The following is a 26236-nucleotide window of genomic DNA, read 5'->3' as shown; positions in this document are numbered from 1 at the left end:
GCTCCATTTTCTTTGGAACCCTCCTTCAGGTAGTTGAAAGTTGCTATCAAATTCCCCATCACTCTTCTCTTCTGCAGACTAAATAAGCCCAGTTCCCTCAGCCTCTCCTCGTAAGTCATGTGCCCCAGCCCCCTGATCATTTTCGTTGCCCTCTGCTGGACTCTCTCCAATTTGTCCACATCCCTTCTGTAGTGGGGTGACCAAAACTGGATGCAATACTCCAGATGTGGCTTCACCAGTGCCGAATAGAGGGGAATCATCACTTCCCTTGATCTGCTGGCAATGCTCTGACTAATACAGCCCAATATGCCATTGGACTTCTTGGCAACAAGGGTACACTGCTGACTCGTATCCAGCTTCTCGTCCACTGTAATCCCCAGGTCCTTTTCTTCAGAACTGTTGCTTAGCCAGTCAGTTCCCAGTCTGTAGCGGTGCATGGGATTCTTCCATCCTAAGTGCAGGACTCTGCACTTGTCCTTGTTGAACCTCATCAGTTTTCTTTTGGCCCAGTCCTCCAATTCGTCTAGGTCACTCTGGACCCTATCCCTACCCTCCAGCATATCTCTCTCTCCCTCCTAGTTTAGTGTAATCTGTGAACTTGCTGAGGGTGCAATTCACCCCATCATCCAGATCATTAATAAAGATATTGAACAAAACCAGCCCCAGGACCGACCTCCGGGGCACTCCACTTGATACCAGCTGCCAACTAGACATCGAGCCATTGATCACTATCCGTAGAGCCCGACAATCTAGCCAGCTTTCTATCCACCTTATAGTCCATTCATCCAATCCATACTTCTTTAACTTGCTGGCAAGAATACTGTCAAGATATATGATAAAGTCAAGATATATCACATCCTCCACTTTCCCCATATCCACAGATCCAGTTATCTCATCATAGATAGCAATCGGGTTGGTCAGGCATGACTTGCCCTTGGTGAATCCATGTTGACTGTTCCTGATCACCTTCCTCTCCTCCAAGTGCTTCAAAATGGATTTCTTGAGGACCTGCTCCATGATTTTGCCAGGGACTGAAGTGAGGCTGACCGGTCTGGTAGTTACCCAGGTTCTCTTTCTTCTCTTTTTAAAATGCGGGCACTATATGGGTAAGATGGGTAATAAAAGCTAGCTGAATCCTTTCCCGGAAGAAAACCTGCCACATCAGAGGAACACCAAGGAAGAGATGACGAAAATGGGGTCTCAGGGGTTACCTCAAAGCTGAGTTGCTACATGAATCTGGGTGAATGAAGGCTCCGAGGACTCCTCCTGAAGACCGTAAGATTGGGAGATGGGCCAGTTTCATAAAGTGAAGGGACTGGGGTTTGTTGGTGCAACTAGATGGGGAGAGCTGGGAGACTGTTGGAAAGATGAGTGTAGGAGGGGGTGACTGAACTGCTGAAGAATCTGTGATTTGTGCCTATTTTTATGCATTGTTTTAAAAATGGTAAAAATGTGATGTTTTCCCCAGGCACATTTGTTTGCTACCTAAATAAATACATGTGTTAGAGGCAAATTGCTCCCCCACACAAGGACATGTGTACGTAAGCATTAACACATGACATCATGAGCATTTATTCAGGATAGACTTGGTTGCATGGTGAGCCAAAAGGCTGAAAGCCAAGGTCTTTGGATTACTTAAATGCTTTGGATATTTAACAAAACTGCATTTGTAAAATGTCTTATTTCTTTTTTGTAACAGTTGGCTAATGAGCCTCCTGACCTGTGTGGTTGTACAGGGTCTGGCACAGGAATTCTACTCTTTGTAGAGCCCGTTTTATAAACATATAGATCAGGCATTTTCTGTACTAGATTTTGTGCTTGAATCCATTGTAAAATCAGCTGTGCTAAGCTCCAGCAGCCTTTTCTCATTTGCTTGCTTAATGGGAGCCTTCTTTTGTAACTAGGATCTTTATTTTCTGAAGGAAACATTCACAGGCACCAGTCCCAAGGAGTATACTTCATACCAAGAATATACAGTGCATCAGGCTCAGAGAGATAATCACTCCTCCTGACTGCTGTATCATTAAGATTAGAAGCTGAAAAATCTTACTTCATGAGGATTCTCAAGACAAAAGTAAATCTGCTAGCTTTACATCTTCCCCTTTTCATTTTTATTCCCATTCAGTTTTACTGGTTGAGCACAACATCTAGGAATCCTGAGCGTGCACACAGATGAAAAAATAAAATTCCTTTTTATAAGCCTCAGAAGCCTCAAAGGGACTGTATTACTTCCACTCAGCAAAAACTACTTTAAAAAAGATAAAACTATATTTGATAGGTACTGAACGTGGGAATAATCCGGACACAAACATTATGGCACAACATGCCATGCAGTTTCAGTCTGCTGTGGTTTTAGTAGCACATCAGTGACAATGAGCCTGTTGGAAAACCTTTCCCCTTCCTTGTGTTTTTGGGATATTTTTAGGAGACCAGTAGAGGTAGTGGGATATGCATGCACATGTACATGGACTGAGTGTGTGCGTGGTGGGGATGGACTGGGTGCACTGTGTTTACAGGAGATTCTGAAGAGCTGCTGACTGATCATTTGTCTATGGATCCTTAAATGGAGCCTGCCCAGCTGCACTTGGTGAGGGCTGCCATCTCTAATATAATGCTGATAGCTCCTGAAAGACTGTTTCACATCTCATCAATGCATGAAATATGAGCGGGGTGGAGCAGGCACTAACAAGTGCCCACTTTACAGGGACCCCATTCAGGCATTGGGTATCAGCATTTGCCAGCAGACAGCAGTTGCAGTCGAGTTAGAGACAGACAATGACAGATTTAGCATCTTGCTCTGATTGTAAATGTAGCCCAGCGCACATGCACAGACTTGTAGTGTGAAGAGCATGCCAAAGAGCTGCCAAAGTCTCAGTGCTATAAACAGCACCTGTGCTGCCAAATGGTGATAGTGCTTGACAGCCATCCCCCTCCACAGTGGCTCATGTTTGTGAAGAAGGATTCTCAAGGTCAGCTCAGGCTTTCTCCAGAAGTAATGTGGTGTTATAATTTAACGATAAAGACTCCCTTTCCCCTCTTTGTGTGAGCAATTGGACAGATCATATAACTGATGGCTAAGGGCTTTCTCAAATTAAACAGTTCATATAGTAAATAAAAGCAATTTGATTAAAGTAATGTGACCAGGAAAGAACTCTGTCATGTTAACTCGCCAGGGGAAGCTTACTGAAGTAAAGTTTCAAATCAAAGATTTTGTTTCTTTTTATCTTTTTCTGTCTGTCTCTGGCTTCCTTTCAATCAAATCTAATAAGTGATGAAGTGCAGTGAAGTCACACATCTCTCCCTACAAGTGCAGTGACCCAGAGTTTTCTTGCGTGCAGTTTTCTTTTGTTCCATTTTCTGAGAACAAGTCAAATGCTGGTTAACCAACCATCTTTTTCTACTTGTTAAGCTCTTTTCCCCCCTTAATATTCAAAATAATTTTAAGAGCTGTTTCTTGCTCATTTAATTTATTATCTAATATTACTCCTCAAAACAAACTAAGAAAAACCCTGTATAAATTCTGGAAGAAGAAAATGATTTTTAGTTGTGGGGTGTGTGAATATCTTCCATTTTCCCCCATGGGAGAAAAAGCCCAGGGGACAAGTTGCTCCTTCCCCCACCCGTGAAGCTGTACATGCCGCCTTCCCAGGCAAGAGTGTAGCTATTCATTTCAAATGGTCTCTGCATACATGCATTGCATAAATTACAGATATTAAGACTTCAGACACAGTCAGAGACATTTAGCAATGAGTTCATAAAAGGTCCCATCCACATACCCACAGTAACCATAATAGTAAATATTGTTCCAATGAAAGTGAAAATAGTGTAGGATGTGGCATATATATTATATTACACACACACACAGTAAGGTTGCAAATTCAAGCAAAGATCAAAAGTTAGGAAATGCAAGAATTAAAGTTGCCTGTGCATCCTTAATGCGGCACCCTTGTGCATATGGATTATGCTACAGGCTTTAGTTATTGGATCACACACTATGTTTTCCATCCTGAAACAAAGGCCAGCCTCCTGCAAAATTTCAAATCCCTGCTCCAACTCATGGGAGTGCTAGAGTTTCTCAAAGAAAAGAGCCTAAGAATTTTTTTGACATGAGTAAAACAGTGTATTTCTCCCTAATTTCCTTCTCAGAAATGGCTGAGCCATTATAGCATCTCTTCCCCCCAACCCCCATGCCCTGAAAGCCTGAGGAAGACATATGTCATGGGAAATTATGGTTAAAATTTGGAAAAGTTATAAGAAACTGAGAATAGGGTCATACATCTTGAGAACCCATCATAACAGACTTGGCTAGCAGCCCTGCCTATAATGCCTACCTACAGCAAAGTCCAGAGTGATGCCAACCTCTGCTGGTTTAGACCCTATATGGATATTCCTGTGGTGATGCTCTCTTATGTTTGCACTAAATTATTTATTCATTAAAATATAGAAAAAATGTTACAACTGAAATCAGAAGGACAACTACAGCAGCCACAGTTTAAAAGTCAGCATTTACACACAATGGTATCTGAAATATCACAGCATTTCCTTATATTTTAAATGGGAATGAATGTGGAACTCTGTGTAAATATTGGCTTTGTAATGGTGACCACTATGATCTTGCTTCTGATGTTGGTGCTGGTTTCCATCTCCAGCCCTCAAACATTAGAGTTTTACTTTAAAACCTGCCTTTTCCATGCAGCTTTTCAGGGAAAATGGCATTCCCATTAACTTCATTGGCAGCAAGATTTCACCCCATGTGGCTTCCCTGCTTGTCCTGTATTAACTTGTATACACTGTTTCTTACCCTGAAACTCTAAGTTTTTTGGTACAAGGACTTGCTACTTATTTGCCCCAGTTCACCTATTGTATTCCACCACGTATAACCAGGAGCATGTTACATCTGTGTTCAATAGACTGCCTTGGTTTGTGTGAAGTTCATGGTATTGGTTTTCATCTATAAAGCCTTTTATGGTTTGGATCTTGACTATGTTAAAGATTACTCCTGGGGGAATTCTATGCCACTGTGCAATGCAGAATTTTGCAGAAATTAATGTTGTGTGTGCAGAATTTTCTTTCCTCCACAGAAATTGGCTGCAGTGCTGCTGGTCACCACTGGGGGCCACAGGACACAGCAGAGTGCAACTCGCACATAGAAGACATTGCCGGGGGAAAGGGGAGGGAGCTAGAGAGTTCCCAGCAGCTGAAGTTCCCCACACGCCCTGAGGGAAGGAGACAGAAAACTCCACACAAACCTAGGACCCAGCATCAGGCTGTTTCTCTCTCTGGATCCCTGGCCTCTGAGGAGTAGTGGGGGCAGGTGTCTGGGCTGGGCTTTGGTTGGGAGGGGTTATGAGTATCTACCCCCCGGCTGGGATCTCGGAATGGGAGGGGGCAGAGAAACAGGAACTGGGTTGTCATAGGGAGTTTCTTTAACTCTCTACTCCTGTGGGAATTTTTTGTGAATGTCTGTATTGTTACAGACATACTTGCTGACAGGTATTTTGAAATAAATTACCAAAATAATTGAAACTGGTGTGATCATGTACTGTTATTTTGACAAATAAAATTTGCAGAATTTTGCAGAATTTAAAAAGATTATGTGCAGAATTTTTAATGTTTGGGTGCAAGAATTTGTATTTTTTTGGTGCAGAATTCCCCCAGGAGCGAAAGATTATTTCTCTAGGCAGTTGAAACCAACTGGGATTGTCTTTCTCATACACTGAGACTTGTAGAGAGATATATACAGGTACTTCTACAGCATCCATCACTTTATCATCTGAGTACCTTCATATCTTGGGGACAAAAGACAAGGAGTTCCCAATGGAAAGCCCTTGACTTTGACTCAAGGAGCCAGAATGTGCTGACCTTCAGCTAGGGTTTAAAGTGAATTGGATTACAGATCTGACTACGAAATTACAGCCCTCTGAGATGGGTCAGCTTCTGAAAAGGAGCATTAACCATATATTAAACATGCTTTCTGAGGAAAAGGTAACTTTAACTTTTAGTATATCTGAAGTATGTAAAACTACACTGAGAGCATTATGGACTACCTTTTAAAAGGGCAATTGACACAAGATAGTAAAAATTTTGAAAGTTCCTATGTCCCTTAGGAGCTGAAGTCCTTTATCTATTGCATGTTTTCTGCTGACGTATTCTTTTAGGACTGAACCTCAAGTTGAAGTTGCAGACAGGACTGGTGAATGGTGTGGGAATTTGTTCCCAGGTTGGTCTTTTTGTATCATCCCTCAGGATTTAGTGAGCCCCACTATTTTGTTCTCAGTCACAAGCAGGAATGACAATGCAGCATTAGTGACTTGCTAATAACAAGACATCTTTCCCAGAGCAATCACAGAGATCCTGTGTTGGTAGGTGAAGTATTTGCAGATATTTACGAGTTTTTGATGATTGTGTAGTTGCCAGATGGCTTCCCTCTAAAAATATTTTCAATATCCTTTTCATTTCAAAGTTCATATTTTTAAAAAGTGTCAAACAATTCATGAGAGAATAGTGTTTACTTATATGAAAAAAGAAAAAATTGTTCTACTGATTACGGGTTCCAGTCAAAGATTCATTAGAATACTTTAAAAAGGCATTTTGCAAAGAGCAGTAACTCTCTTGTTTGCTATACAAAACGCATCTGTGATGAGCTGCCTACAAATAGCCTTTTTACATAGACAGGGCTCCTTGTTTGTGAGATTCCCTATTCAAACATCTGGTGTTTTCAAGATATTTCTGGAGGCAAGTGGCTCTCTTTCTTTCCATGCCCAAGAGCCAAGAAGGGTTGAAGAGTTTTCCAGTATTATTGTTTGCTGGGAGGCGATAGATCTGAGCCATGTTGGGAAATGGATGATGGAGGGGAAACACCTTTTGCTTTTCTGTCATGAAGACTGAAGTAACAAAATATTTGCTATGCCCCACCAAGGATCCAGGGGGCTGCAACTGCATTAAATCTAAAGTTCTGCTCTAGAACTCATAAGGATCTCCACAGAAAAGCACTTTCACAAAAGCCTCAGCCTTCATTGTTAATAATTGTCTTGATTCAGCAGAGCTTTTAAAAAATGTGGAATCTCTCTGTCTTTTTGGAGCCCATTTAACAGGTCCCCATGTTGGATATCCCTGGTGTGGCACCAGGATGTCCTTTAGTAACCAGAATCATGTCTTAGTGTATTATCTAACAGGCAGCAAAATCAGATTTGTTCTCAAGAGGATGTTCCATTCGACAAGCTTGTGCTAAGGAACAGGCTAGCCCTTAGGCTTGGATTCTGCTCATTGCTCTGTGTTGATGTATACAAACTGCCTTCATTTCTCAGGAATGGTGCAATTATTTGGGAATTGAGTACTGTTGACATAAAGAACAGATGTGAAATCTTGAGATAAGTTCCGTAATTAATTTCTTAAGGGTCAGACTAGCTCAAGAGAAGACTGCATGGAAGGGAGAATGCGCAGAAGCATGAAGAGAAGTCAGGACAAACTAGCAGCTTTCTTTTTAGGCAGGAATAATTTTGTGGGCCACCTTTAATGGCCATGTGAATGTAATATGCAGTGCAGCCAATGGCAAAAACTAGGTTCCAAAAGAGGAAAACATCTTGATCAGGATACCACTTAAGCACCTGCTTAACAACTTCAATGGGACTTAAGCACCTGCTTAAAGTTAAGTAAGTGCTTAACTGGTGTCTGGAATGGATATGTCGTTAAGCATGTATTTAACTGCTTTCCTAAATAGGGGCTCCAGTACTTGGCCCTAGTTGTGCAACAAAATGGTGAAAATTGTTTAGTTTGCTGTTTTCATCATTTTCAGCGAGAATGCCAGAATTATGCCTAAGGCAAGGCACAAAGCTAGTTTCACTCGTAAGAAAGCAATCTGCCTTTTGCGTTTTGAAAAATAGCAAAAACTCTCAAATGTTTCACATTTCACAAAACCTTGCTACACCTTGATGGTTTTGGTGCCAGTGAGAATTTCTGATGCTAAGCTCCAGATTTGAATGGCCACTGACATAAACTAGCTCGTAGGAGAGGGTGCTGCTTCTCTGCTGTTGTCTGAACAAATATAGAAAGTGAGACAACTGTAGTGTGGGTGACATGAACTGAGTGGTGTGTGTTTGAGACAGAAAGAACATTGTCACTTATTTTTAAGGCTAAATAATAAGCTTCATTGTAGTTACACAGGGAAGTAGATGATTAGATCCTTGTTTTGCTTCCTTTTTACGTTTATCCATGCTTGCTAATAAAGAGCTAAATAATATAAATATCATACAGAATAGATGTTTACAAATAGTGGACCACATTCTGAAATCCTTACCCACTTTTTGAATGGTCCTGACTTATGCTGCAAATGACTTCATGGGAATGCATAAGTAAGGACTGGGCAAAAGGTGGGTAAAGACTTCAGGATTTACAAACTCCACATTCTCTTGCCTTTCTCGCCTTCAGGGCCTGATCCTGTAAGTATGCTCAAATGCTCTTAAAGCTCACAAAAAGAGTGGATGGGAGAAAGAGGAGGAGGAGAAACTGTTCCATTTTGCATAAATTCTTAAATATTCATGGGGGTGGGGGCAGAGCATGAGAATGACTCTGGAGCCTGGTGGTTAGATCACTCACTTGGAAGGGGCAAGATGCAGATTTCAGTCCCTGTTCAAATGAATATTTAATTACTTATACCAGCAGTTCTCAAACTGTAAGAAAGGACCCCAAGGTGAGTCACGACCCCATTTTAATGGGGTCGCCAGGGCTGGCATTAGACTTGCTGGGGCCTAGGACTAAGCCAAAGCACAAGCCCCACCGCCTTGGGACGAAGCCCGAGGGCTTCAGCATTGGGTGGCAGGGCTCAGGTTACAGGCCCCTCACCTGGGGCTGAAGCCCTTGGGTTTTGATCCCTCTGCACCCGCCCGGGGCAGCGTGGCTCAGGTGAGCTCAGGTTTTGGTCCCCCGTCCTGGGGTCATGTAGTAATTTTGTTGTCAGAAGGGGGTGACAGTGCAATGAAGTTTGAGAACCCCTGATTTATACAAAGTGGAATGGCTCCAATAGGAGAGGTTGAGAGAGACCCCCCCGTCCCCAAAAACCTCATAGCCCAGTGGTTAGGGCACTCTCCTGAGATATGGGAGACCAAGGCAGAGGAGGGATTTGAACCAGGTCTCCCACATTCCAAGTAAGTGCTCTGACTACTGGACTAAAGAGTATAAAGCGGGGGTCAGCATCATCCCCCCCTCTTCCCTTTGGCCTTTCCTACTGGCTAGCTTAGGCAACTTCCTGCTCAACGTGCTGGCTTCTGTGAATCGCTTGTTCAGGAGCCTAACTCTCCCCATTCATTGTACGGGGAGCCTGGGCACATAAGTCAAGCCTTTGAATTTTAGGTGCCTGAAAGTTAGGGGTTGCAATGTCTAAATCCCCTTTGTGAATCTGGGCCAAGGGGGAATTCTAGCTGAGTGACCCACCCAAGGGCACAAGCTGCAGCACAGCCACGTTGTGTCCCTTCCAGCATGAGTGAGCGTTCCCGGGGCACATCTCTAGCTATTAAAGTTTCTAGATTCAATGAGTACTTCAGCTGGATTGGGGGAGACATTGTGGGTATTTTTTTTAATGCGGCATACAATCAACCGTCCAGAACTTTGGGAAAGATCCAGCCATCCTGGCGTGAGAACAAGAGAAGCATTTTAAGAAAGAAAGGAGAAGGAGGGGGGAAAGCTTAAGGGTGTAGATTTGTTTTATGTCTCTCTTTTAAGCATTTGAGACAGAGCAGACCTGAGGGGAGGCAAGAAAGCAAGAAGTAGCCAAAGTCCAAAGCTCCATGTTCAGTGTGTGGGGTTTGTTCCCCCCATTTTGCCTGTTTATTATTGGCTTTGCTGTCAAGTTCCAGATGCTGCCTCAGTATCTCATGGTGGAGAGACTGTTAAAGAATAATGGAGTGTAGAATCACTGTCTGTGAACCAGATTGAAATCTGACCTGTGTGGGCTGCAGTAGCATGCAACAAAATATTCTCATTAAGAAGGGTGTTTACTTTTACGATTTAAGGAGAAATCAGTTTTTATTTCTTTGCAAGAGCACTTGTTTTAAGCACAGAATGCAAAGGCAACGTTAGGGGAGACGGGAAGAAAGAAGCAGCCCAAAGCAGTCTGGCTGAATGTTTTCTTAATCTGCCTTATCTATACTGCACATTTGTTGGTTTATTGCTTTATTAGTAGATGCCTCTTTACTGCATTCTAATCCAGTTGCATACTTTGGTCATGGGTGCTTATGAGGTCTCTATTTACAGCCTGTATTTGTGACACACTTCGCATTGTGTGTACTTTTTTGTTTTATAGTTTTAGCATACTTTGTAGCATGCAGTTTCTCAAATAAAATAGAATTTAGAGTTATATAGCAGCTTTATATTCCAGGTATTTAATTGAAAGTACTTTCAGAGTGATGACTTTGATACTTGACAATGCACTGTATGTGCAGGCAGACTGAGAAGTAGTTGTGTGCCTAGTTTATAGTTCAGAAAAAGTGTGGGACTTTAACCCTGTAATGCTGACCGTGGGTATGTTGCTCAGGACAGTGGGTGATCCCATACTTCTTTTGGAAAAATGACACTGAATCATCAACAGCCACTGGGGAAGGACCAAAGAGAACATGATGCAATGCCTTGTCCAAAACACAAAGTCTAACTGTGCAGCTCTAGTGAAAGAGTATGCTCATATGCAGCTCTGAGGTTACTGGGAGGTGGAAAGGTAAGTCCCAAATGAAAATAAGGCCCGGGGCATGCTAGTGGTGTCTTTATGCTGTTGGTCACAGACAGACTGAGTGGATGAAGCCCACTGCTTCCCTCAGTGCTGAACTGGGGCCAGGCAGGTCCATGCTGTGTATTAGCTTGCTAGCTTTGCCCCAGTAGTGTGTGGGTTCAGGTCACTTGCCAGCATTGTCTGAGTATATCTCACTTAATCATTTCCCTACCATTGCAGAGGCCTCGGGCACTGGTGCACCTCAGTTCTTACTATTCTCTGCCTGTGGCACATAATAGTGTAGTCTCCTATGGGCTATGACACTTACGTTTTATTTTGGTTGTTGGGCTTAGTGTGCGGGTGCTGGATGATGTTAGTGGCTTCTGCTATTCAAGTCAGACTAGATGATCTAATGGTCCCTTCCGGCCTGAAACTCTATGACTGACTCTCTGTTGAGATCTCCTTCAGGCTCATGTGGCAATACAGCACCCCACTCAGCGGGTTAAGAGTAGCTTAGGCCTCCCTTAAAATAGAAATGTATTTTGACTGCTTTTGGTCCTGGCAGGCCTTGTAAACAGACTCAGATTTTGAGCTATTGTGCTTAGCATATATACCAGTTCACTTGTCTGATGGTTTTAAATAATTTGAACTGGGGTCAAGGCAATTTGAGCTCTTCCATAGGGGTGAAATTTTGGCCCGGGACTCTTGAATCAGATAAAGAAACATAAGATCAAAGTCTTTGAATGTTGCTGCTGCTTTTGCACAAACAAAATAAATACAACGTAAGATCTGTCAGAATAAAAATTCTATGCTTAGATTTGTGTAATTCTGTTGAACGAAGGTATGACTAAAAATATCAGTTCAGTAACAGTGATATGAAATCCAACAAGAGGTTGTCAACTGGCCTTCTTGCAGATGCTCTTGATCCTGCGGTGACCAGAGGAAAGCAAGAGGGGCATTAGATAATTTGCTGATTGAAGAACCACTTAAGCATTTATTTCTTTGCATCTCTTGGGGCTAAGCTGGCAAGCTACAAAATTTAACTTTCACTCATGGTAGAAGAAAAGAGAAGGAAGAAATGATGAACAGGAGGGAAGGTCAATCTGCAGTCAAAGCTAGAAGATACTGTCAAAAGGTTTATTCATTTAGATCCCTCTGAAGTGGCTCACCACCTTCTCAGAAATTATTTTTTCAAGAGGAAACAAAGGACAATAAGGTATCTTTTGAAGTTAGAGCTGCTTTTTTCCCCCTTATAATGAAATCTGACAGATCATCTTTGATCTCTGGACAGTCTTCAATCTTGTATAGCTTTGATTGCTAACATAATGGATATGTTGTTTTCTGTATACACTGAAAGTGGGTCTTACACAATCTAATTAGCATGGATGTTAATAAACAAAAAAGTGATACCTCATACAGAGGGTGCGGGTTAGGAAAGGAAGACAGACTTACATTCATGTTATCACTTTGAGCATGAGAGACTGAAGCAGAGAAATATAGACTGCAGCGAGCCATAACACAGCATGCTGCTGTAATAAAAGTGTGCTTTTACAGGATTAACACAAGTGGGCTGTGTTGATGCCTCTCGGTGTGTGTAAGTCTTATCTTGCAGTGTCATGTTTCTGGAGAGCACACTGGTGTTTGCCAGCGAACGCTTGATTAGTACAATAGCATTATGAGAGACTCCCCTTTCTCTTGGTAATATGCAGTAGGCAGCTCTAGTGGAACAGATTGTGAAAGCTGCTAGCAGGAATGTCTATCCCCTCCACCCGCTTAGCTGGTTATCATAAAAGAACAAATGTATTAGTGCGGGAACAGAGCCCAACTTTGGCCCTGATCTTGCAATATGATCTGCACAGGGCTTCAGGCAGGAAGGGGATCCACCTGTAAAGATCCAGTTGCAGAATCAGAGCCCAGAAATTGTCCTAAAATGGCACCACAAAAATGGCTGATGGAAAATATCTCAAACAATTTCACTGTGAAAAATGTCCACAGTGAAAAATAAAAATGTTGGCCAGTACTATTGATAAGATGGCATTTGGAGTACCATGCCTGTTTTTGGAAGCTATACTGCAGGAAGGCCCCTGAAGAAAATACTAAACATCTAAGCTATCCAGGGCAGGGACCATCTCCTCATCTGTGTTTGTGCAGAGTGCTGTACAATTCAGCCCCAATCCTGATTGGACGCTACAATATAATATAATGCATGAAGTACAAAAGGGCCAGGGGGAATGATAAAGTATTTCAGGAGTTTAAAATACCTGGTTCTTTTTGAAAAGAGGTTTACAATATGAAGGGAGATAACTGAAGATATGTATGGCTTCCTTAAAATTGTTTGCTTGAGAGTGTGTGAAGCTCAACAACAAGAGAGCATGAACTGAAACTCAGAAAGGTCCAGCCTCTCTAGGAGATGTTTCTTTACAATGAGGGTAGTTCTATTTTGGAACAGACTAGCCAAAGGAGAAATAAAAATGAAATTGTTACCATGCTAAAGAAAAGTATATGAAAGGGACACAGATGGTGCACAAGCCAACCTCCAGCAAATAACATGGTTGGATGGGCATGTACAGTCTCCTCCAAACTTGGAATATTATTGTGTAAACTTTTTGTGTTGAAAAACCACTGTGGGCACCACTGCGACCTTGACATTTACTATTCAGACTAACTACCAATGTACTGATGCATTTCCCCTTTTAAATACAGAGAATATATGATGGGGCAGCTGCCCCACACCGGCAGAAAAGGGATTAAAAACAGCTGTAGGGAGGCTGCGCAGGAGGCAGCCAATCAGAGAGGGGCTGCGAGGAGCAGCCAGTCAGGGCTGGGCTGGCCCATATAAGAAGGGCTGCAGAACAGAGCAGCTTTAGTCATGCTCTGGAGCTTGAGATGGGAGGTGGACTGGCTGCCTTCTAGGTGGAAGAGAGCTAGCACCTGGGGCACGATCAGGGGAGTGAGAGTGAGCTCCTGGGTGGCTGAAGCCTTGAGGTAAGGGTGAAGAAGGTTCTAGGGCCATGGGGAAGTGGCCTGGGGAAATAGACTGAGTGATTGGAGGGGACATAGCAAGTGGCTGCTATCTACAGGATCCGTGGGCCAGCACCCGGAGTAGTGGGTGGGCTTGGGTCCTTCTTCCCCCTCCCCTACTCCTTGCCACTGGGGAAGTAGCTAAACAGTAGACTGTGGTTGCCACTGAAGGAAGTGGCTGGACAGTGGACTGCAGTTCCCCTGGAAGGGGTGAGAACTGAGTGTGACACAACCAGAGGGTGTGTGGTCCTTGGAGTGACATGGGTTCAGGAGGAGAATTGATGGCAGTGAGATACCACCAGAAGAGGGCACACTCATGAACAGAGCTAATCCATAGGACAGCCAGGAGGAGGTGCCATAGTGGTGGGTCCCACCCTGTCACAAATACCACAAACACAAAGGTACAAGTAATACTGCAATATGGTATACACCAAACATTTTAATGGAACTCACTGTAGGAGTTCATACTAGTCTGAAATACTTATAATTAAAATACAGTATCTGCTAGTCAAATATACTTCTATGCCTTGGGTGAAATTTCTAGAGGCACTCAGCCTTGCCCTAACTTTAGTCCTATTAAGGTCAATGGTAAAGCACTTTTGAAACCCCCATTTGTTTTGCACATAAAAAGCTGTATACTATGGGGCCAGTTCTATCTGCTGTTCTAATACAGCAAATGATATCAGCTGGACTGTGGTGTTTGATTGCTATCAGATGGTGAGCTTCAATTTATCCCACTCTTGCAGAGTGGTCCAAATTATTATTCTCTATAATAGCAGGATTGCTGTGCCTGAATGAGTGTTTTCAATGGAGTGTCCTGCCTTGGGGAATCTGCTGATGGCAGGGCAGCTTTAAAGTATGGCTGGGGCCTGCTTTGGGGCTGTTCTGCCTGATTGCAAGGCCCCCCATGTTGACCTCCACCAGTGCAACCTCATATCAAGCACTGACAGAGACCCTGTGCCTGGATTTTACAGCAGAGGAAGTCAGTGTAGCCTAGGCTCGAATCAAGGCCCATAACTTTGAGAGGGCATGTAGAAACCTCTCTTGAATATTGACTGATCACAACCCTGGTATCATTCAAAGCAGTACTGAAGGCTGGTTTTGATTTGGCCAGTTCATTTTATTCATTGTGAGTTGGATGTTTCATATACAGTACGTTCAGACTTTGGAGACTTGTTTGAGGGCTTATTGCCTTACTTTTATACCATTCTTGCAATTTAGTTTTCTAAATTTTGTATGGGCACCCAGAGGACTCTAGCTATATAGCACCAAGAAATTATGATGATGATTATAATGATACTCTTTAATTATTAATTAAAATTACAATATAAATAGAATTCTTGAAAGGAAAATTGAATTCCAATTTAAGATTGAAAGTGGAATAATACATTGCACAGTAACTGACCTATGATCCACATCTGTCACTGATACAGTACCTCACTGAATCATTAGACATGCATTCACCTCTTGTACAAGCACAGAGACCAGTAGCAGTTGCAAGAGGGCCTTTGAAGGACAATTCATTTACATGCTATAGTTCTAGAAAGCGACCAAAGGCTGTCCAAATGTAATGGACAATGTAAATGCCATAATGAGTGCATTCATATCAACTGAGGGGAGGCATGAGTTTCAGAGACCATAGCAGACTGAGATGGTTGAATTGTACATGCATCCAGCCTTGCATGCATGTAGTTTATACTACAATATCCCTTGGCAAGTTAGAGCAGCCTAAAGGCTGCCAGTAGTTAAGGCACATCAGAGCACAGGAGACCACTAGCCACGCCGTTAACCACAGTCACACTATCACTCTAGCTCTATATCTGCTAAGGATTTCCCTAGGCTGGGGTCGTCCTCCTATTAAGAGTGCACACAACTTTCCTAACACCTGCCATGTCTGCCGATACCGGTTTAGGCTGGACAATGACACTGGAAGACTACAAAAGTGTATTAGCACAGCCAAGGACCAGAAGCCAAAATCTCTAAATTGTCTCCAGAACGTCGGTCCTTTGAGCCTAACTTTTGGGATAGGTGGACTTGTGTGAGTTATGTCCCTAATCTTTCACAAAATGGTATTCTTTCAGAGCAGGACTGTGGCATTAGAACCATCACCTAATCATATTGTTTTGATAATACTGTTCCCAGAACATTATGTTCTTAAGGGTTGTCTCAGAGAAGGCGAAAATAAACCGGACTTTCGTTCCTCCACAGCATTCTTATCAAGATTAGTTGAAAATAAAGGATGGTTAATTGCAGCAATTGCCTCACATCTGTGTGTCGTTTTGGCTTTCTAACCAAAACATCTATCACCTCAAATGTTTAAAATGGATGGATTGCACTCTGTAGATTACCTTGAAACTGTAATCCCATCATCTCCCTAATATCTGGGATTTTAGAGGTAAACCTAATTTTTGTCTTAATCTTGAAGATGTGAAGATTGTTTTGAATTCCTTTTGTGGATGGTGGTCCCTGTCTATATCCTTCTATCAATTCCTCTTTCATTCTTTTTCTTCTGGGGTGTATTGGGCAAGATTACAAGCAGAAATTAAAAAAAGAAAAAGGAAATAGGGTTATATTATTAAATGTCACCTTCCTCATCAACCCCCACAACAAAACCACTCTCACTTGTTAAAATATTTTTGTCATTATTTGCATTTGGAAATCTTCCCACAGTTTTATTGATCATAAATAATATGCTATTAAATGGCTTGAACTGTATTGCACACAAATAAAGCTTTGTTATAATGATTACTTCAAATCAGTGGCTTCAGAGGCAAAACTGGATTAATATAAATCCTTCAAAGACTAAAACACATTTGCAGATTAATGCTGATCTCTGCTTAACCCCCCCCAACTCACTCTTCTGCATTGATTTATCTAAACAAGGCCAGCTGGCTGCACACAGTGAATTGCTTCCTCTCTAGGTCAATTAACAGACACCTGGACAGGATTCAGACCTTTGTTATGATCAGAAAATCCCATTAGATGTTGCGACAGGTGGCTGTCAAATGCCTGATACCAACATGAATATTGTATTTGGAAACTTGAAGTAGATGGTATGAAAAGCCTGACAGCTATAAGTCTCATATGCAGAATTGACTCCTTTATTGACTGATGCTATCTCTCAAATAGAAGGAATCTGCTCTAGCTGTTTGATTTTAATATGATAGAAAATTATTTTGGATGATAGCTGAAAAGGGATTGAGTCACCAAGAACTCTGCATAACTATATTACCATAGGTAGTAGCCTAAACAGGAAAGATGGGCTCCCATTTTATTGCAAGTGAGAGAAATTGCCTTAAATATGACAAGGCTATGTTCATTTATATTCCAAACAAACTGGAAGAGCTTCTTATAAATTATTAATCCCCGGACTGGTTGTGCACTACCCTGAGCTGTTGTCTGGGCCATACTTTCTCAGTCTCCATATGGGGATATTTAGTCCATTGCTGAAGCTGTTATTTCAGGTCATGCTGGTTCCCACCCCTCCTTCTCCCAGAAATCTACACTTGTGGCTGGAACTGAAATTAGAGCCTTTGCTGAGTTTCCAAAGCAATCACTGGGCAGTTTGTTTTTTAAAGTGTGAAATCCTGACTCCACGAAGTCCATGACAAAACTCCCATTGCTGTCAATAGGGCCAAATAGTTCTACATGTCTGCATTTAGGACCTGCTCCAAAGTCCAGTGAAGTCAATGGGAGTCTTTCCATTGAAATCAATTGGCTATGGACTAGGTGCCTATTGGCTGGGATTAGGAGCAGGCCCTGAAGGTGGAGGTATGGACTTTTCTAAAACTAATATTAGCTTTAGGCTCTGAAGAGATTAAGCGCATCCACACTGATGTGAATCTGAGACAAACTTACAAATCTTTTGAAATTACCCAGTTGCTATTACCTTATTTAGGTGCACTGGGAATTATACTATTTTTGTGAATACCTTATTTAAGAATGTACTGTTCCTATATTTTAGGAAATGATATGGCTGGGCCAGAAATGCTGATATTTATGATTGACTAACTCTTTGGCTAGCTTCCCATACATATATTGGACATCAGTATGTGTCAGGTAATTGACTGCTGGCTTATAATTAAAAGTACAAAATGTAGCAACCCCTTTTCCCCCTAAGTTTTCCCCCAAACCACTTGAAAATTTAGACGTTAGAGGTAAAAAAGGCATATTAGATTGCCTTGTCCATGCCTTTTGTTTGCAGGATATAGACTCTACATAGACAGACGTTCAACTGATACTACACTTGATCTTAGACTAAAGACTGAGAAGTTATAATGGGAGAGGCTAACAATGCTATCTCTTCAGGAAGTGTTTAGCTACTGTACTGGTACATTAAGTCTATAAAATCATAGTACAGTATTTCTTTAAAAATGTTACAGTTAATAGACTTTGAAAGATGTATGGTGGGCAGATACAATTTTTCCATAATATATGTTTATCACAAATTACACAGACACACACACTTATAGGATCATGATTTTTTCTGAGTAACTACAGATGAGTGGGAATAACTCTATTAATAAATACAGTAAATTGTGACTATTGGGATGCACATTTCATCTGTGTCTTGAAAAGAAAAATGCATGTTTAAGAAAGTTGTAACAGGCTGTGTGTGGAATTTAGGCATGCATGACATTTACATGTGGGATTGTAAATATGAGAATGAAGATGCTCCTTTCAGACTAAAACAAAACCAGCAGTGCATTTCTAAAGGAATATTGCATGCTTTGGGTGTGGGCTGAGGCATGAGAGCAAGAAGGACAATAATCCAGGAATACAAAGTCTGTTTTGTGTTACAGGCAGTAAATTATTGCTGTTACAAAATGGGAATGAACAAAAGGAGGAAAAAGAGTCATGCCTGTGGATTATGGACATGGGTAAAGCATCTTTGACCACTGAAAGCCAGTGAGCAAATCTACTCAGCAACACAGATTCACTGTAAATTCATCACACCTGTCGTCCACTCTCTCCACCAACTTCCCATAGAATATCCAGACAAATTCAGCATCTCTGTCCTTCCAAATGCCCACTGCCCTGGGCTCCAGGATGGGGACCATAACTGACTACTCTGCACTTTAGCCCAATGGAGCTGCAAAGGTAAAGTGACTTCCTGAGTCTGAGCTTTCTCAGGGGTTCATTTGAGGCTGTGGAATAAAATCCCATAGCATACAAGAATCGCCTCAACCGTCATCACTCACCATTCCATGCGCTTCTGTGACCACACCTTTAATACATTCACACACATAGAACAATAGAGATAAGTAACTTTAAAAAATCCAAACAAATTTTAAAAATCATAATTTCCCCCCTGGAGAAGCAAAGGGAGAAAAGGGACAAATGTAGGACAAATGCTAGTCATATGACTTAATGCACTTCTGGAAGATAATCTGATGATGGATGAGAGTAGTATAAGAAACTAATAAAGAATAGAATGGAACAGTGAGAAATTTTCAGTGCTGCCAGAGTTCTAACTGTTAACAGTCAAACTGTATGCTATGCACAATATATAGGCTCCATAAACTATTTATTTCAAAAATACTTTTACTTGTCACATGCACTCCTTCAAAATCATACTTATTTGTTTCTTTATAATTAAACATGGTTTAAGAAGAGAGAACAGATGATAGTGTACATATAGGACCACATATTAAAATTTGAAGGTAAAAGTCCACACATACAATTGCACAGATATTTGTGCATGCAGTGATAGTGATTGTGCATGCAAATTAGGCAGCTATATGCCACATCATGAGCATATGGATATTTAGGCACCGAGACTCCTTTTTTATGCAATCAGCTGACTCGTGTGCATTTCAATAACATAGGTCTGCATGGAACTTGGTCTTTACATTCTGAAAATCTGTGTGCTGTCTTTACAGTCAGTGTGTCAAAAGATAGAGGGCTTCTGGTGCCTGAAAAAATATGTGATGTATAAAAATACATAAATATATATGTCTCCCATGATATTCGCATCCCTAAATACCCAGTTTTCATAATTAACAGATTTACATGAACAAATGTGGGTGAACATATGCAAGCACAAGTTTTGCAGGTACAGGTCAAGACCTCTCCCATATTTGGGAATAGCAAAATATTTTGTTGCAGTCAAAAATGGTCAAAACTAAATGTTACAACATTTCTGAATTGAAAGTTTTGATTTTCAGTTTTTTGATGAAAAGTCGAAATTTTCCATGGAAAGCAGACACTTTTCTTATGGAAAAATTTCATTTTTTTTTCCAAACCCCTATTTTCTATTTAAAAAAAGTTTTGACCAGTCCTACTCATTAGACTCCAGAAGCTTCTCCTGTGGTGGTGCACTTTTGATTCCCCATTTCTGGGCTGCGATTTACAAACCACAGGAAAGCTCTGAGAGGGGAGTGGTAAATAAAACTCTATCTTTCCCTCATTATAGTGAATGTAGTGACTGCCTTGCACTTTATCTCAAATACTGCTGGAGGATTTGGTGAGTACTTGGCATGCACGCATGTAACTGTAATAGGATAGTTTGGAGACATGAATTAAATATTGTTTTTTACAGTGGTTGGTCAGATTATAGAAGAGCAAAAATTAATCCATTTTAAGAACCTATTAATGCTTCTAATGTCAAGCCTTCATATTTAAATCAATATTTTCTCATCATAAATGTCATTGGATGGCAGACTGTCATTTGGTTACATATCTGTAGTCAATAGGCATTCTGCAAATGATTATTAGTTTTTCAGCTTTTTACAAATAGTACTTTATTTTCTTCTGAATATGTGAAAAAGTTTGATTGGATGAACCAAACTATCCTGAATTGCTTAAGTCTGTGCAAAGGAAAATATAGTCTGAAGCAGTGCAGACATTTTTTTACTTCTGGATGTATTTGTGTTTGGGTTTATGATTTCTGTAACTATATCACATTTTTTGTCATAGATTATGAAAAACTGCTCAGGCTACCGCTGCTTTCTTGCTTTGGAAAAACTGAACTTCTGACTCTGCATCTCATTACTCTCCAACTGAGTATTCTGAATAGAAGAATACTCTGCATATGTTGTTCAGAGAAGTAGGCACGTTCTTTTCCATTGAGATGTGACATTGTAATGCAAACTCTGCTATCTTTTGGATGTAAACGATAACTGAGCAGATAAGGTCCCATTTTAGCCCCTTTATGTTTGGTTTGCAGGCAGTTTAAAGGACCTAGATGTGAGCAGGTGTTGTCGTCACTCTTTTGTCCTGGACATTTGTTCACAACAGTTTTGGTTGACAGCCAGCAGTTTTCTGTTGTCCCCAATGTTCAGTGGGTACAGTCGAGTAAAATGAGTGAGATGGTCATGAAAATAAAATTCTGGAGTTTGAAATAATTAGATGGAAATTCAGTTACTTTCTAAAACTTGATGGGTCAGCCCCTCACCCTGTGTAAATTGTCACAGCTTCACTGAAGTCAATAAAGCAATGCCAAGATACACCAGCTGAGGATGCTGAGTGAACACTGCAAAAATGTGAATATTCATGTGAATTTTAAAATGAGTTCAGTTTAGCTGTGTTCTATTCAGTTCAGGTTCTTATAATGGCTCTCATCACCATAGTAACTGTGTATATGCCCTTTTACTGTTTGCTGTCTGAATGTTCATGTGATTGAGTTTTACTAGCAAAAAAGCTTGTGCAAAGTGAATTTTAAGCTTACATGTTTGAATACTTGCAAAATGTGAAATTTGCTTTCTGTGAATATTTACACCATAATTTTTTTAATAAGAGTTTCATTGATTTGGTCAGGAATCAAACAATATCATTTCACTAATGTCCATTACAGTGAAACAGGACAACTTACATTTCAGTTTTCAAAGAGCAAGTCCTAGAGTAAATGAAATATGCTAAACATTTAATTGAATAAAGGATAAATTTGAAAAAATGTTAGAGGACAATCTGCAAACAGAAAAAAGCTAAATTCATGAAATACAATATTTGTTATGAATTGCTCACTCATTTCTATTGGTAGACCTCTCACTCAAAGGACAAATAGAGTGAAATTATATTATTGAGCATTACCTGCATATCACAAACTCTTAATTCCCTAATGGAGTTGTGTCTACTACCTCTGACTGGGTGTATTGACTAGTAATGATCAGTAAAAGACACAAGAACATGGTGAATGTATGCAAACGTTAAAATGACTACAATACTACTATCTGAATCAACTTACTGTGTAATTTTAAATCCAACATGAATTAAGTAATTCATATGTTAGTTTTCAAAGCACCTAAATGATTTAGGTAAGTCCCAGTTTCAGCACAAGTGAACATCAATGGGATCCCATTGGGTTTCATTAACTCTTAGGCTCTTAAGTCACTCTTGAAAATAGGGTTTATGCTTCTAAATCACTTACATAATTTAGAAAATGTTACTCTTTATGCCTATTTTTGTTGCCACTGCAGCCAATGAGTGTTTTCAACCCCATAATCTAGAAAAATTGTTCACCTATGTCACTGATCCAGAATAATCTGGATCTCTTGGTAAGCTGGGAGCAAGCAAACAATATATGTTTATATACATCCAATACGTCCAAATGTAAAATGATATATATCAATGAACAAAGAATGTAGGCCATATGTACAGGATGGGGGATTCTGTCCTGGGAAGTAGTGACTCTGAAAAAAATGTGGGGATCATTGGGGTAATCACCTGACTACAAACTCCCAATGTGATGCTGTGGCCAAAAGCAATCTTTGGATGTATAAATGAGAATCTAGAGTAGGAGTAGCAAGGTTATATTACTTCTGTATTTGGTACTGGTGTGACCATTGCTGGAATACTGTCTTCAGTTCTGGTGCCCACAATTCAAGAAGGATGTTAATAAATTGGAGAGGGTTCAGAGAAGAGTCATGAGAATGATTAAATGACCCAAAATGTGCCTTATGAGAGACTCAAAGAGCTCAATCTATTTAGCTTAACAAAGAGAGGTTGAGGGGTGACTTGGAAACAACCTGTTACTAACTACATGGGGAAGAAAAAAATGATAATCTAGGAGGACTGGGTATAACAAGATCTAATGGCTGGAGATTGAAGCTAGATACATTCAGACTGGAAATAAAGTGTAAATTTTTAAAAATGGAGGTAATTAACCATTGGAACAATTTGCCAAGGGACAAGGTGGATTCTCCATCACTGGCGATTTTAAAATCAAGATTGGGTATTTTAGTAAAAAATATGCTCTAGTTCAAACAAGAATTAATATAGGGAAATCTTATGGCCTGTGTTATACAGGGGTATCGCTACTGGTTTTATGATCTATGAACATGGGAATCTATATTATGGACTTAGCTATCATCACATAATGTTGTAACAAGCTTGTGATTCAAGGAAAGACTATTGTGAAATTTTTTTTAATTCAAAGGAATGTCAATCTTCATTTACTCACTATTAAAACAGGTTGCATGACTATCTCTTTTAATCTGTACATTAATTTTTAAAATTTTGTGTAGTTCCCCTATTAGGACAGTTTTGCTTCCATCACAGTGAGAAGCTTAGTAAAGATATCAGTAGGAATTTGTATGCTTCAGGACATTTAATTTTTTTTTATAAAATGATATCAGAGTAATTGTTTTTCATTGTCAGTAGAGCTTTGCTTGCTGCCCAACATAATTGTGATCAATTTGTCCACCTTAATCAACCTTCACAATATGATGCTCAGTAACACTGACACAACACCATATCAAATTTGCAAGCACATCTTTGCAAGTCAGTTGGCTGTAGCCTCCTCTAGTTCCACGAGTGTAGGAGAGACAAAGGAATTGTGCAAATATAATTCTTACCTATGCAAAAAAGTGATTAAGCTAACTCAGAATTTCCTGTCAGACTAGATGACATGTCTCAGAATGAAGATGAGATTTTAATTGCTTGTTTCACTTTATTTTAGTGTCTACTTTTAGATTTTTTCTCGTTGCCCCCCGGGTCATTTTTTTCTTCTTCTGGCAGATTCACATCCACCCCAGCATCTGAGTATGGTTTTTGTCTATTTATTCTGTGACTACCCCTCTTTCCTTTTGTAGCTCCTTATCTGGAACCTCTCTTCATAATGGATGTCATCTTTCTTCTTTGACCTTTCTGGCCTAGGTCCTGCTCTGAAATTTTTGTGAGTGCTGAGTGGTTGATGGGGTATTCACTCAGGGGGTGAATTAATCCAGTTGGGACATGTCATAAATATAAAGGGAAGGGTAAACCCCTTTGAAATCCCTCCTGGCCAGGGGAAAGTTCCTCTCACCTGTAAAGGGTTAAGAAGCTAAAGGTAACCTCGCTGGCACCTGACCAAAATGACCAATGAGGAGACAAGATACTTTCAAAAGCTGGGAGGAGGGAGAGAAACAAAGGGTCTGTGTCTGTCTGTATGCTGGTTTCTGCCAGGGATAGACCAGGAATGGAGCCTTAGAACTTTTAGTAAGTAATCTAGCTAGGTATGTGTTAGATTATGATTTCTTTAAATGGCTGAGAAAAGAATTGTGCTGAATAGAATAACTATTTCTGTCTGTGTATCTTTTTTGTAACTTAAGGTTTTGCCTAGAGGGGTTCTCTATGTTTTTGAATCTAATTACCCTGTAAGATATCTACCATCCTGATTTTACAGGGGGGATTTCTTTATTTCTATTTACTTCTATTTTTTATTAAAAGTCTTCTTGTAAAAAACTGAATGCTTTTTCATTGTTCTCAGATCCAAGGGTTTGGGTCTGTGGTCACCTATGCAAATTGGTGAGGCTTTTTATCCAACATTTCCCAGGAAAGGGGGGGTGCAAGTGTTGGGAGGATTGTTCATTGTTCTTAAGATCCAAGGGTCTGGGTCTGTAGTCACCTAGGCAAATTGGTGAGGCTTTTTACCAAACCTTGTCCAGGAAGTGGGGTGCAGGGTTTTGGGAAGTATTTTGGGGGGAAAGACGCGTCCAAACAGCTCTTCCCCAGTAACCAGTATTAGTTTGGTGGTGGTAGCGGCCAGTCCAAGGACAATGGGTGGAATATTTTGTACCTTGGGGAAGTTTGACCTAAGCTGGTAAAGATAAGCTTAGGAGGTTTTTCATGCAGGTCCCCACATCTGTACCCTAGAGTTCAGAGTGGGGGAGGAACCTTGACAGGACATTAAGAGCCTGATCTAGCCAAGTGAAAGCTGAGGTTGATATGGGAAACTCTGAGTAGTCCTGATCATATTTTTGCATTGGCAAGAATTATACCTGTAAGATCCTCTTAACACTATCTAATGGGAGTCATTGGGAGCTGTCATGTGAATCTCTCAGTACATTGTAGAATTACGTCCTAAAAACTTTGTTTCTGCAGTTCACCGGAACTCCACCAGCATGGACAGCAGGAATGCTAAGGTCACTCCTGGACCTAGATCTCTTTTTATAATTATCTTTTCAAATCAGGCAAGGGGGAGGGGGGAGATTCCCTATGGATGCTCCTCTCTCTTTCCGTGAAGGCAAGTGATAACTCTAACCTTCTCAGTGCACTTGTGCCTTGAGGCTCTGAATAGACTTTGTTTTACAGGTGGATGGACATTGGAAATGTGTGCTGTGCCCCCAGGGAACGTTTGAAGCATGCACAGTATTGAAAGATGCAAGTCGGAAGAATGTCTTGGGTTGTGCCAATAAGAAGAAAGTAGGCAAGGCCTTGTAGTGTCTGCTGTGTTCCAGGTAGGATCGAATAAGCTGGAATAGAGTTTAATGTGTTTGCTTTCCTATTCGTTTCCCTTGTTTTCCCCAGATACAGAAGAGAACCCATTGACCTCATGATAACGTGTATACAAGTTGGCTGCCCCCCATGTGCCATCTTGGGGTTGGGGTACCTCTGCACTGCCCTGCCCTTTATTCTCTCTTCCAGGTCCTTTTACAGAAACTGCACACACTTGCTCATCCAGTCACCAACCACCATTATTGGGGTCTGGGTTTATTCAGACAAGTAACTGAAATATAAAACTTAGTCCCAAAAATCTGTCCCAAGGCCTGACTTTTACCTCAGCGCCTGGGTGAGTGAAAGGATTCCTTCATGGAGTCCTTTTTGTTCAGTTCTTAGGGGGCTGCCCTACGGTTTGGCTTGCAGCTGTCCTGCTTAGAGCTGACTCCCTTGTAGACTTCCCAGAGTCAGCCCTGTCCAACAGCTGCTTTAGCTCTCATATATATGACTCATATATATGACTCATATATATATATATATATATATAAGACTCTAGCTGCTTGAGGTTCCCTTCCTATGCCAAGTTTCAGAGTAGCAGCCGTGTTAGTCTGTGTTCGCAAAAAGAAAAGGAGTATTTGTGGCACCTTAGAGACTAACCAATTTATTTGTGCATAAGCTTTCGTGAGCTAAGCTCACTTCATCGGATGCATAAAGTGGAAAGTACAGTGAAGAGATTTTATATACACACAAAAAGAAAAGGAGTACTTGTGGCACCTTAGAGACTAACCAATTTATTAGAGCATAAGCTTTCGTGAGCTACAGCTCACTTCATCAGATGCATATCGTGGAAACTGCAGCAGACTTTATATATACACAGAGAAT

At 40.8% G+C, this 26236-nt stretch overlaps 1 protein-coding gene and 1 long non-coding RNA gene across 5 annotated transcripts in view; one reads left to right on the top strand and one right to left on the bottom strand.

Moving 5' to 3' along the window:
* The window catches only part of LOC311521380 (uncharacterized protein), a 153712-nt gene that overhangs the window by 43903 nt on the left and 83573 nt on the right, over positions 1-26236 (bottom strand). The window lies entirely within an intron of this gene.
* The window catches only part of LOC311521381, a 161068-nt gene continuing 154875 nt past the window's right edge, over positions 20044-26236 (top strand). For all 4 annotated transcript variants that reach the window (XR_014711869.1, XR_014711870.1, XR_014711872.1 and 1 more), the window contains exons 1-2: positions 20044-20183; positions 25229-25374. This is a non-coding gene — a long non-coding RNA (uncharacterized lncRNA). The remainder of the gene's footprint in view (positions 20184-25228; positions 25375-26236) is intronic.

The sequence above is a fragment of the Lepidochelys olivacea genome (genome assembly GCF_965140295.1).
Source record: "Lepidochelys olivacea isolate rLepOli2 genome assembly, chromosome: 5".
NCBI classification, from domain to species: Eukaryota; Metazoa; Chordata; order Testudines; family Cheloniidae; genus Lepidochelys; species Lepidochelys olivacea.
The sequence above is the reverse complement of the archived record's forward strand: the minus strand, read 5'-3'. Positions and strand labels throughout refer to the sequence as shown.